We start from the raw sequence: 13093 nt of genomic DNA, 5'->3' as shown, positions 1-13093 counted from the left end.
GTTCGACTGATTCTTCAAGGTTTGCTGATCAGTCTGGGGCATTTGTCCGGTCCGACAAATAGAGGAGATTGAGAAAATTCAACGAAGGTTCACTGTTTCTGTTATGATCATTTCATTACGAACTTACAAATACTGTAGATGAACTTTTGGACACAATATCAAATCAAAACCGAGAATTGTAACTAACGGTATCTGTTAAAGACGCCACAAACTACCAAAATAAAAAAAATACGCATCAATTTTCTCAAAATATAGTCCATTTTCTGAAAAAGAACAACATGCTTCTAAACGAAAGAATCAAAACGATCATACGACAAGAGTAAACTGGAAATATACTTAAAGGCTGAGCTACTTTTCCAGAGTCTGCTACTGTTGATAATGGCTCCTACGATTATCGGAAATAATATTTGCTTCCCAGATAACCGTAGCTCATATTACACTCGGAAACAGCGAAATATTTCTAGTAAATAATTCCTTGTACATCGAATCATATTCGGAAGTACTCGTAAGCCATAAGTAAGCCAAACACTTATCACGAACAAACCAATAACTTTATATTGTTAGTATGTTGTCAGCCAATGACAACTGCACTCATTCGTACATAATATCAGCTGCAGTTTTCTAGTAATCACGAGGTACAAATATTCGGCGAAGTCGTAAACACAAGTAGGATATTGTGAATAGCATCATATTTCACGACATACGATGCGAATCAACCAATAATTCGTGCCGTCATTCATTTCCTTCGACACCTCAACGAAATCTGCACGTTACACCTACCACAGATCTCTTGCTACTCTACAGATAAGTCTTTTACCACACGTAGTTTTCTTGGCTTTAACGAGAAAACTATTGAATTACAACCTAACCAAATGCTATGCTACAGATGAGCCTGTCACCACAGAAATCTTTTCCGCTGTCAGATTCGTTGGCTTAGCCAACTCACAAGCAAACTAGAACTCAGTTTACGCTACAGATCAGTCTGTCACCACTATTACGCTATTACGGTACGCACCAGTGCTTACCAATAGCAGATTAGTGGATATCAATAGGTTGACGCCCAAGAAGTCAAGGCTATCTATGGTCCTTGGAAATATGGTCCTAATACTTCAAAATCAAACATGAAACAAAATTATCGAAACAAAAGTAATTGCAAAAATTAAAATGAAAAACACGAAAAATGCACCATCATTAAAAACATAAACTTAACTCTTTTTCTGTGGAAGTACGTCTTCCGCAAACTTTCCAAAAAAGCCTCAAATATGTACTGATTTTGTGGAATATTCTTCCTACAAACATACTCATCTATTATGTTAAAAATCATGTATGGAGAAGAATGATTCCCTGAAACAATTGCCCCCCTCCCCTCCAAGCCAGGGTTCAACAACACTATGCCCTCCGTTACACTTACTTTTTTTTTTTTCAAATTGCAACTGCTCACTTAGCCTACCAGTTTTGACCCTTCTTATAACAAAATACGAACATACTTCTCGACAAAATGAACACCAGTTAATAACAGTTTTATGGCCTCTTTCTGTCTCATGAGCAGCAAGCCAAATATGAGATTTCAAACAAAAATGTAAGAAAGTAATGAAATGCTTGTCATAGGAGGCCTGATTACTCACAGCACATTCCACCAGCAAATAGAATGCCACACACGACCTTTTGCGCAGTGTCACGTAAACAGATCGCTCATGTGTAGTAAGTAGGTTGTTTAGGTTTTTTTATTGGTAACGCCACGTAGCACTCTGTATGAAAATCACTGGCTGTGCTGTGTGCAGTCTGTGGCTGGTTTGCATTGTTGTCTGCCATTGTAGTGTTGGGCAGCTGGATGTTAACAGCGCGTAGCGTGGCACAGTTGGAGGTGAGCCGCCAGCAGTGGTGGATGTGGGGAGAGAAATGGCGGAGTTTTGAAATTTGTAACACTGGATGTCATGAACTGCTATCTATATTATGATTTTTCAACACTATTAAGGTAAATACATTGTTTGTTCTCTATTAAAATCTTTCATTTGCTATCTATGCCTATCAGTAGTTAGTGCCTTCCGTAGTTTGAACCTTTTATTTAGCGGGCAGTAGTGGCGCTTGCTGTATTGCAGCAGTTCGAGTAACGAAGATTTTTGTGAGGTAAGTGATTTGTGAAAGGTATAAGTTAATGTTAGTCAGGGCCATTCTTTTGTAGGGATTTTTTAAAGTCAGATTGCGTTGCGCTAAAAATATTGTGTGTCAGTTTAAGCACAGTCATGTATAAATTTTTCTAAGGGGACGTTTCAGTGTCTCTTCGAAACCTAGCAAAATGTCATGTCATTGCAAAAACGCTTAACTGTCTGTAAGAAGCCACCGAAACGTTTTTGGAGTTGCTCACATTTAAGGTGTATCTTATTCAGATTAGGATATTCAGCATTAAGCAGTACCAGCTTTTGAAGTTGTCGCCTGCAGTATAGGAATTCAACGTGGATGTAGGATGATAGCTGAGAACGGATGTCTATTGGCCACTTACCTTCATTCGGTCTGATGTCTTCTACCTTACAAGTCTGCTTTTCTACAATAATTAACCTTCTTTCAGAGTCTATCTGCCGCAAACTTTCACACTACTCCTATCGAAATCACCGATACGTGTCTGAACAACTTCACCTCTCGAAAGAGACTACTGCTAAGCAACGGCAGCGTCACCTTGCGCGATATTTTACATGTCGTGAACCTGGACTGGGACCGATGCTAAGCAGCCAACATAGCGAATAACTATGGCCCGGATTTTTAGGTTATTGTAAAATTGGGTTTAGCACTTTATCTTGTTGGAAAAGATTTTATCATTTTGAGTGCCCTTCAACGAAAAATTTACAGAACTCTGAAATTGTTGTTGTTGTTGTGGTCTTCAGTCCTGAGACTGGTTTGATGCAGCTCTCCATGCTACTCTATCCTGTGCAAGCTTCTTCATCTCCCACTACCTACTGCAATCTACATCCTTCTGAATCTGTTTACTGTATTCATCTCTTGGTCACCCTCTACGATTTTTACCCTCCATGCTGCCCTCCAATACTAAATTGGTGATCCCTTGATGCCTCAGAACATGTCCTACCAACCGATCCCGTCTTCTGGTCAAGTTGTGCCACAAACTTCTCTTCTCCCCAATCCTATTCAACACTTCCTCATTAGTTATGTGATCTACCCATCTAATCTTCAGCATTCTTCCGTAGCACCACATTTCGAAAGCTTCTATTCTCTTCTTGTCCAAACTATTTATCATCCATGTTTCACTTCCATACATGGCTACACTCCATACAAATACTTTCAGAAATGACTTCCTGACACTTAAATCTATACTCGATGTTAACAAATTTCTCTTCTTCAGAAACGCTTTCTTTGCCATTGCCAGTCTACTTTTATATCCTCTGTACTTCGACCATCATCAGTTATTTTGCTCCCCAAATAGCAAAACTCCTTTACTACTTTAAGTGTCCCATATCCTAATCTAATTCCCTCACCATCACCCAACTTAATTTGACTACATTCCATAATCCTCGTTTTGCTTTTGTTGATGTTCATCTTATATCCTCCTTTCAAGACACTGTCCAATCCGTTCAACTGCTTTTCCAAGTCCCTTACTGTCTTTGACAGAATTACAATGTCATCGGCGAACCTCAAAGTTTTTATTTCTTCTCCATGGATTTTAATACCTACTCCGAATTTTCCCTTTGTTTCCTTTACTGCTTGCTCAATATACAGATTGAACAACATCGGGGAGAGGCTACATCCCTGTCTTACTCCCTTCCCAACCACTGCTTCCCTTTCATGTCCCTCGACTCTTATGACTGCCATCTGGTTTGTGTACAAATTGTAAATAGCCTTTCGCTCCCTGTATTTTACCCCTGCCACCTTTAGAATTTGAAAGAGAGTATTCCAGTCAACATTGTTAAAAGCTTTCTCTAAGTCTACAAATGCTAGAAATGTGGGTTTGCCTTTCCTTAATCTTTCTTCTAAGATAAGTCGTAAGGTCAGTATTGCCTCACGTGTTCCAGTGTTTCTACGGAATCCAAACTGATCTTCCCCGAGGTTGGTTTCTACTAGTTTTTCCATTCGTCTGTAAAGAATTCGTGTTAGTATTTTGCAGCTGTGACTTATTAAACTGATAGTTCGGTAGTATTCACATCTGTCAACACCTGCTTTCTTTAGGATTGGAATTATTATATTCTTCTTGAAGTCTGAGGGTATTTCGCCTGTTTCATACGTCTTGCTCACCAGATGGTAGAGTTTTGTCAGGACTGGCTCTCCCAAGGCCGTCAGTAGTTCCAATGGAATGTTGTCTACTCCGGGGGCCTTGTTTCGACTCAGGTCTTTCAGTGCTCTGTCAAACTCTTCACGCAGTATTGTATCTCCCATTTCATCTACATCTACATCCTCTTCCATTTCCATAATATTGTCCTCAAGCACATCGCCCTTATATAGACCCTCCATATACTCCTTCCACCTTTCTGCTTTCCCTTCTTTGCTTAGAACTGGGTTTCCATCTGAGCTCTTGATATTCATACAAGTCGTTCTCTTCTCTCCAAAGGTCTCTTTAATTTTCCTGTAGGCAGTATCTATCTTACCCCTAGTGAGATAAGCCTCTACATCCTTACATTTGTCCTCTAGCCATCCCAGCTTAGCCATTTTGCACCTCCTGTCGATATCATTTTTGAGACGTTTGTAATCCTTTTTGCCTACTTCATTTACTGCATTTTTATATTTTCTCCTTTCATCAATTAAATTCAATATTTCTTCTGTTACCTGAGGGTTTCTACTAGCCCTCGTCTTTTTACCTACTTGATCCTCTGCTGCCTTCACTACTTCATCCCTCAAAGCTACCCATTCTTCTTCTACTGTATTTCTTTCCCCCATTCCTGTCAATTGTTCCCTTATGCTTTCCCTGAAACTCTGTACAACCTCTAGTTCTTTCAGTTTATCTAGGTCCCATCTCCTTAAATTCCCACCTTTTTGCAATTTCTTCAGTTTTAATCTACAGGTCATAACCAATAGATTGTGGTCAGAGTCCACATCTGCCCCTGGAAATGTCTTACAATTTAAAACCTGGTTCCTAAATCTCTGTCTTACCATTATATAATCTATCTGATACCTTTTAGTATCTTCAGGGTTCTTCCATGTATACAGCCTTCTTTCATGATTCTTAAACCAAGTGTTAGCTATGATTATGTTGTGCTCTGTGCAAAATTCTACCAGGCGGCTTCCTCTTTCATTTCTTAGCCCCAATCCATGTTCACCGACTATGTTGCCTTCTCTCCCTTTTCCTACACTCGAATTCCAGTAACCCATGACTATTAAATTTTCGTCTCCCTGCACTATCTGAATGATTTCTTTTATTTCATCATACATTTCTACAATTTCATCGTCATCTGCAGAGCTAGTTGTACTACTGTAGTAGGTGTGGCTTTCGTATCTATCTTGGCCACAATAATGCGTTCACTATGCTGTTTGTAGTAGCTTACCCGCATTCCTATTTTCCTATTCATTATTAAACCTACTCCTGCATTACCCCTATTTGATTTTGTGTTTATAACCCTATAGTCACCTGACCAGAAGTCTTGTTCCTCCTGCCACCGAACTTCACTAATTCCCACTATATCTAACTTCAACCTATCCATTTCGCTTTTTAAATTTTCTAACCTACCTGCCCGATTAAGGGATCTGACATTCCACGCTCTGATCCGTAGAACGCCAGTTTTCTTTCTCCTGATAACGACATCTTCTTGAGTAGTCCCCGCCCGGAGATCCGAATGGGGGACTATTTTACTTCCGGAATATTCTACCCAAGAGGACGCCATCATCATTTAATCATACAGTAAAGCTGCATGCTCTCGGGAAAAATTACGGCTTTAGTTTCCCCTTGCTTTCAGCTTGCTCTGAAATTAACATAGACAATTTTATTTTATTTTTGGGGAAGTTAGTCTAGTTCTTTGTGAAAAATTAACAACTAATTGTTTCCTACATCGAAACTCGAAAAAATTCACAAGCACTTGAAATATTTACCGCTTGTACAGCTATTTTTCTTTTCATAATATTGTAATTGGACGTCGAAAAACATCCTTTCATATGTCACTCACATAAAGTCACAGACTTGAGATGCGTAACTGAGTATGACCAAAATCCGTGGCCTAACGTTAAATCATATTACATTTTGGCACTGCAGTACGCAATGAGCTACTGTCTCTCAATACATTTTTGCAGGCTGAAAGTTCTGCCATAGCTGTCAGTAGTCTCGTCGACTGAAAGCCAAGTACAGAGGTCGCAAGCCGGGCTCTGTGGCCGAGCGGTTCTAGGCGCTTCAGTTTGAAACCGCGCGACCGCTAAGGACGCAGGTTCGAATCCTGCCTCGGGCATAGATATGTGTGATATTCTTAGATGAGTTAGGTTTAAGTAGTTCTAAGTCTAGGGGCTGATGACTTCAGATGTTAAGTCCTATAGTGCTCAGAGCCATTTGAACCATTTTGGTACACCGCTGTTGCCCAGTTTGGGCCTGAGAACTCAGCATAACTGTCTGAATGCAAGATCGCACGCTGCTCGTAAGGCTGTTTGACAAAATCGGTGTCTTTGCGCCTTTAGCTCTACAGAAATTCGGGACACTCAAGGGTATGAAGAATGGTGTTGGTGCGATATCTGCCAAGAGTATGTTATAAACGATAACTATATATATATATATATATATATATATATATATATATATATATATATATATGAAGAAATGCTCTGCAGTGCAAGGAGGCTCGAGCAGTGGTGTGCACAGGGAATTACCCGAGCTTTGAACACGCCTGTGAGACCAGTGCATAAAATTCTAAAAAACATCTCTCATGCTCATCCACTCAAAGTCGCTGTTTCTCACTCGCTCATTCAGCCCATCTCACTGTCATTATCTCTTTGTGTCTCACTGTCATTGTCTCCTATGTCACAGCCACAGTCTCCATCGTTCTGTCCTACTACTACAGTTTCCTCTCACTGTCACTCTCTCGCTGTCTCTTACTGTTGATATCTCTGACCTTGCTACTGCTACTGTCTCTTCTCACTGTCGTTATCTCTCTCTTCCTCGATGTCCTTTTGATGTACTCTGGCTCTCACCCACTTCCACTTTCTCCTTCCCTTTATTGCTCCCCCCACCGCCATGTCATTGTCTCCACTCTTTTTCTAGCATAGTTCTGTCACTGGCGATTATGTTCCACTGGAACTGTGTCTCTCACTTTCTCTCACACTCTCATTGCCTCCTTCGCTCTCTCTGTTACAGAACTACTGTTCACTATCTTCCAGTATTTGTTACTATTCCGACTCTTTGCCACTGTCACTGTCTTCTTCTCTTTCAGCGTGAAGATAGCGTATATGTTCGCATATTTCACCGTGCTACGTCACTTTGTACTCTACGTTTTCGCCTCACACGGGATTTTGCTTGCATATTCTATATGTAAAAGTACGGTATTTCTGAAAGTCTGAATCTCCGAAATGGATAAAGATCTGAAGAAAAATTTCAGTGTAGTTCCTGATCGGGATCATAGGAAAATATAGTAAAAGTTACAAATATTTGCTGCGCAAAGCCGTCTCACAGTCCGCGGCTGATATTTGGTCTTCTGGTGACGGCGAAAACAGACTAAAAATCTATTTTTTCGTAGTTTCCCAAGAAACTGCTTCTGAATTAGTAGTGATTCCAACAGTCGCATCAAGATATTCGCAAACCACATCAAATGGAAAAAGAACCAACTGATTTCCTCCATTTGCGTAAGCAGGAGTAAATGGGTAATATTCATACTTTGACCGTATACTGCAGGATAGTGGGACTAAGACGATCCTTCTTTTGGATAAACCAATGGTTCCTAGTGCAATGGCTATTTAAAGAATTTTACCCTTCCTTTTCTATTAGCAAGAGAATGTGAGATATGAATACCGAAAAATCCCGTTTTTGTGCTTTTTGATGCATACACATACGCAGAACTGCAGAAAATGGTCAACATAAAATGAAGGCGCCATAGCTGTGTGGTGTAACTGACACTATCGAAATATGGACATTGCGATAGAAACTGTTTGTTTAGTAACACAAAATCAACGAAGTACTGCTTCCGAGCACGAATGTCTTTCAAAGCGGTGAGGAGCGGGGAGCAAAAGGAACGACAAACAGCTCAATGACAACCTCAGAGGTGAGGCAGGGGCCGTAAGTGGACCGCGAAGCATATAGATAATTGTGGTGGCCGAATTCACAGGGGTTCAGACCACAGAAAACGAGCTCGCCCATCAACCGATATCGCTTCATACTGCAAAGGTAACTGCATCGTTTATAGTAGAGCTGTATGTTTTTCAGGATATGGGTCCACTTGCAAACTATGTCCTCAGTTGTTTGCTGAAAGTATTGCAATTACTGTCTTCCTCTACTATGTACACAGATTTCCTTAACTTAGTTCTCAACCGGTTCCCAAAATTCTGATGTGAAGATTCTCGCTGTTCTAATCTCTACTACTTCTCATTACTTTCGTCTTTCCTCGATCTACGCTCTATCCGTATTTGTACTCATTAGACACTTCATTCATTCAACACCTAATGTAACCCTTCATGACTTTCACTAAAGGTAGCAATGTAATCAGTGAGTCTTATCATTCACATCTTTTCATTCTGTATTATAATCCCATTCTTGAACCTTTCTTTTATTTACGTCATTGCCTCTTCAATGTATAGATTGAAAATTAGAGGTAAGGATTACATCCCTGTCTTACACCGTTGGTAATCCGTACATTTACTTCTTCATCTTCCAGTCTTATTGTTCCCACTTTGATCTTCTGCATACTGTATATTTTCAATCTTTTCCTACAGCTAGCCCCTACTTTTGTGTCCACAGCTCGTGATCTCGCGGTCGCGTTCTCGCTTCCAGAGCACGGGGTTCCGGGTTTGATTCCCGGCTGGGTCACGGATTTTCACTTGCCTCGAGATGACTGTATGTTTGTGTTGTCCTCATTGTTTCATCATCATTCACGAAGTGGCGAGTTTGAACTGAATAACGATTGGGAATTTGTACGGGCGCTGATAACCGCGCAGTTGAGCGCCCCACAAACCAAACACCATCATCATCACCTACTTTTGTCGGAATCTCGAATATTTTGAACCATTTTTCATTTTCGAACACTTTCTCCAGGTCGACAAATCCTCTGAATCTGTCTTGGTTTTTCTTTAGTCTTGCTTCTATTATCAGCCGCAGTGTCATAACTGCCCGTCTGGTTCCTTTGGTTTCCGTGAAGTAAAACTGATCATCCACTAACGTATTCTCACTCTCGTCGGGTCTTGCTACCTTCGAAATTTCGTGCATGGTGTTCTTGCAAAAGTCACATTGAATGTCTCTAGTTCCAATGTGACTAATTGTTTTGTTGCCACTTCCCGCAGTGTTTTCAAACATTTTGATGGAATGTTATCCATCCCTTCTCATCCAAAGCTCTTTGAAATTGTGACTGTAATACTGGATCCCCTACCCCTTCCCTGTTTATCCTCTTGCTTTTTCCATAACGGCACCAGACAAATCCTTCCCCTCACAGAGGCCTTCACTGTACTCTTTCCTTCTCTCCGTTCTCCCCTCTTCATCTGACAGTGGAATTTACATTGCACTCTTAATGTTACCGCCTTGCTTTTAATTTCTCCGAAGGCTTTTCTTTTCTGTTCTGTATGCTGACGTAGCGCTATCGGCAATAATTTCTTTTCCGATTTCTTCAAAATTTTCATGCAGTCATTTCGAATTTGCTTCACTTCTTTTCGAATTTATTTCATTCCTAACTGACTTGTATTTCCACATTCCTGAACTTTCCTAAATATTTCTGTATTTCCGGATTTCGCTGATTAGATAAAGTATTTTTTCTGCTACCGATAATTTTTTCATAGTTACCGTTCTTGTATCTACGTTTTCCTTTCCAACTTTTGTGATTGCCCTTTGTAAAGGTAACCATTCTTCTTCGCCTGAACTGCCTACTGACAGATTCATTATCGCAATATCTATCGCCTCAGATAACTTCAAGCCCATCTCTTCAGTCCTTAGTACTACCGTAACACAGTACTTCGCACCCTGATTCTTCCTGAACAGTCTCTTAAACTTCTGCCAACTTTCCATGATTACTACATTTAGGTTTCAATCTATGGCTGCTCCTAGGTAAGCCTTACAATCCAATATCTGGTTTCTGAAGCTCCACCTAACAATTATGTGATCGAACTGGATTCTTCCTGTATCTCCTGGCCATTTAGAGGTGTGCCTCCTCCTCTGTGAGTCTTGAAGATAATATTCGCTATTACCAGCTGAAAATTTATTACACAACTCAATTAGTCTTTCAACTCTCTTATTCCTACTACCAAGCCCATATTCTCTCCTAACCCCTCCTTCCACTCCTTCCCCCAAAACTGAATTCCAATCTCTCAAGTCTGTTAGTATTGGCTGCCAGGGTCTTTTACACACCAACGTCATTTGAACACGTCAACTGCGTGGAGCTGTGAGTACGATCACTTTCATGCAAGATGGAGCTCCTCAGTGCCAGCCAGAGAAGCATCCGCTGCAGAGATATTTTCGAAATGCTAGAATTCCCATCGAACATTTCCTTACAATCTGGCTGTCCTTATAATCTGATGTGAATCCTTTTGACATCTGACTGTGAAGTTATCCGAAAGACGTTGCATTCTGTCCTCCCATTACGAACGTAACTGAATTGAAGGCACAAATTGAGCAGCGCATTCTGAACGTGATCGCTGACATACTCCGATCTATTATAGAACATGCTGTTTCTCAATCCCAAATTCTGGCAAAAAACGCTGGGCGGCGTATTGAAAATGTCTTGCCCCAGTATGTAGAGGGTTAAAAACCAATTTCATTGTTGCTTTTTATGCGATTTCTGGACTCAGGACAATTAAAAACCGATTTTTCCTCTTCTGATGTGGTGCGGCCTTGCTGTGGTAAATGGACTTACTATCAAACAGTGCCAAAACAGATGAATACCAAACATGTGCGGTTACGCCCACTGCACAGTATAGATAATTTAATCTGCTAATCACACCATAGCCGTCGTACTGCGATTCATCTATCATCTGTAGCCGAACTCACGTACATTGTGATTGCTTAAAGGTGCCATCCAGTAGGAATGTTTTTACTCCCCTCCGATAATATTCCGTTCCAACTGACATATTTCTGATCAGCGGTTCTTTTTTCACAGCGTTTTAAAAGTGGAACATTAATTATAATCAACATCAGCATTATAATTTCTTCATCGCTGACAAACTTGTATCAAATTTACAGTTCGTTCAAACATTCATTATCTTACGTGTGCGTTACATAAAGGAGAAGTTTCGTTTTACAAAAGAGATGAAATGAAATTGATGTGCAGCCAGAAGTAGAGATCCGAATAAATCTTCAGTCACCGGCATAATGTGCTCTGATATGAAACTTTCTGGTAGATTACAAATCTGTGCTTGACTCGAACTCGAACCCGAAACCTTTGCCTTTTGCGGGTAAATGTTATCACTGAAGCACCACTCCTCCCCACACATCCTTCCCCTTCTCAAGGCTTACTTCTGCGCACATCTGAGTTCTGGATACTGTTCAATGATCGAGGCCGAGACATGCGAATGTAACGCAACAAAATCTTGCGATCTGGGTCTTCTTCTGTGGCCCATGCAATTTCATTTTTGGCAGTGAAAGGGAAATGATTCCAGCAATTTAGAGTCCTAGGCATCGATTTGGCAACAAGATGTGGAGGATGCATCAAAATCAAAGTCTGGGCCAACCAGAAGACGAGATAGGTCGCCTGTATTGCCATACTATGCCGTAGGACTGTGCATAATTTTATACTGGTACCTTGAAAGCAACAAAGCTCATCGTTGCAATTTTTGAGCAGCGCTTGTAGGAACCGTCTTTGACGGATGAAACAAGGACTGGAAAGGCTTGTGATCTGCCACTAAAAAGAACTTGCGATTATACAGATAGTGATGGAATTTGGTCAGACCATACACAATAAGGAGAATTTCTTTTTCAATCTGTGAATAATTGCACTGAGTTTGAGTTAACAATTTTGAGGCAAAAGCTATGGGTCTGTCCCGCGCACCAATTCTGTGCGAAAGCACACCGCCTATTCGGTAAGCGGAAAAGTCTACTTGCAAAAATATTGGCCTGCGAGGGCCAAAATGCACTAAGCAGAGCACTTTGGTGTTTCTGGAAAGCGTCTTTACAGTTTTTAGTCCACACAAAAGGTACATTTTTGTGACGCAAGCGATGCAGTGGATCTGATCTGAGCGGCATTTGGTATGAACCGAATGCAGTATGTCATCTTGCCTGGTACTGACTGCAGTTCAGAAACATTGCAAAGAACAGGCAAGTCACGGATTGAAAGCAAATGCGCCTCGAGGGGATGCACACCTTGACTACATATCACATGACCTGAGCACTGTAGTTCAGTTTGAAAAAAGTCACACTTCTCTAGACGACACTTGTGTCCTGCTTCGGATAATACTCGAAAAAGAGTAAACAAATTTGCAATGTGTTCCTCTAGTCTATGACCTGAGACGACAATATTGTCAAGGTAGTTTGAACAAAATGGCACTTTTGCAGTCAACTGTACCAAGTAACGTAGAAAAATGGGGAGTACGGAAGAACTGCCGAAGGGCAAACGCAAATACTTGGAGAGCCCTAGATGTTTATTTACCACTGACACTTGCTGTCATTCTTCATTTAATGGAATTTTCAAGTAGGCATCACACAAATCTGTCTTAGGAAAGTAGCGCGCTGCACCAAGTCTGTCCACGAGTTCATCAGGGAGAGGTAACGTCTGTGGCTTGACTGTAGAACTAAAGTCAACACAAATGCGAATGCGACCTGAAGGCTTAGGCAACAACAAGAGAGGACTCGTTCGTTAACTACATTTAACTGGAGCAATTACACTATTATCTTGCAATTCTTTCAATTTATGGGCTACTTTATGTCTTAAAGCAATTGGAACGGAGTGGGCCAGGAGAAACTTAGGCTGTGATTTGTCTTTCAATGCAACAAAGTTATTAGCTTCTCCCATTCCTTCCGAAAATAGTTTAGGAAATTCTTTAAGCAAATTGC

This window comes from Schistocerca serialis, chromosome 8 (assembly GCF_023864345.2).
Source record: "Schistocerca serialis cubense isolate TAMUIC-IGC-003099 chromosome 8, iqSchSeri2.2, whole genome shotgun sequence".
NCBI classification, from domain to species: Eukaryota; Metazoa; Arthropoda; class Insecta; order Orthoptera; family Acrididae; genus Schistocerca; species Schistocerca serialis.
Note: the sequence above shows the minus strand (reverse complement) of the source record.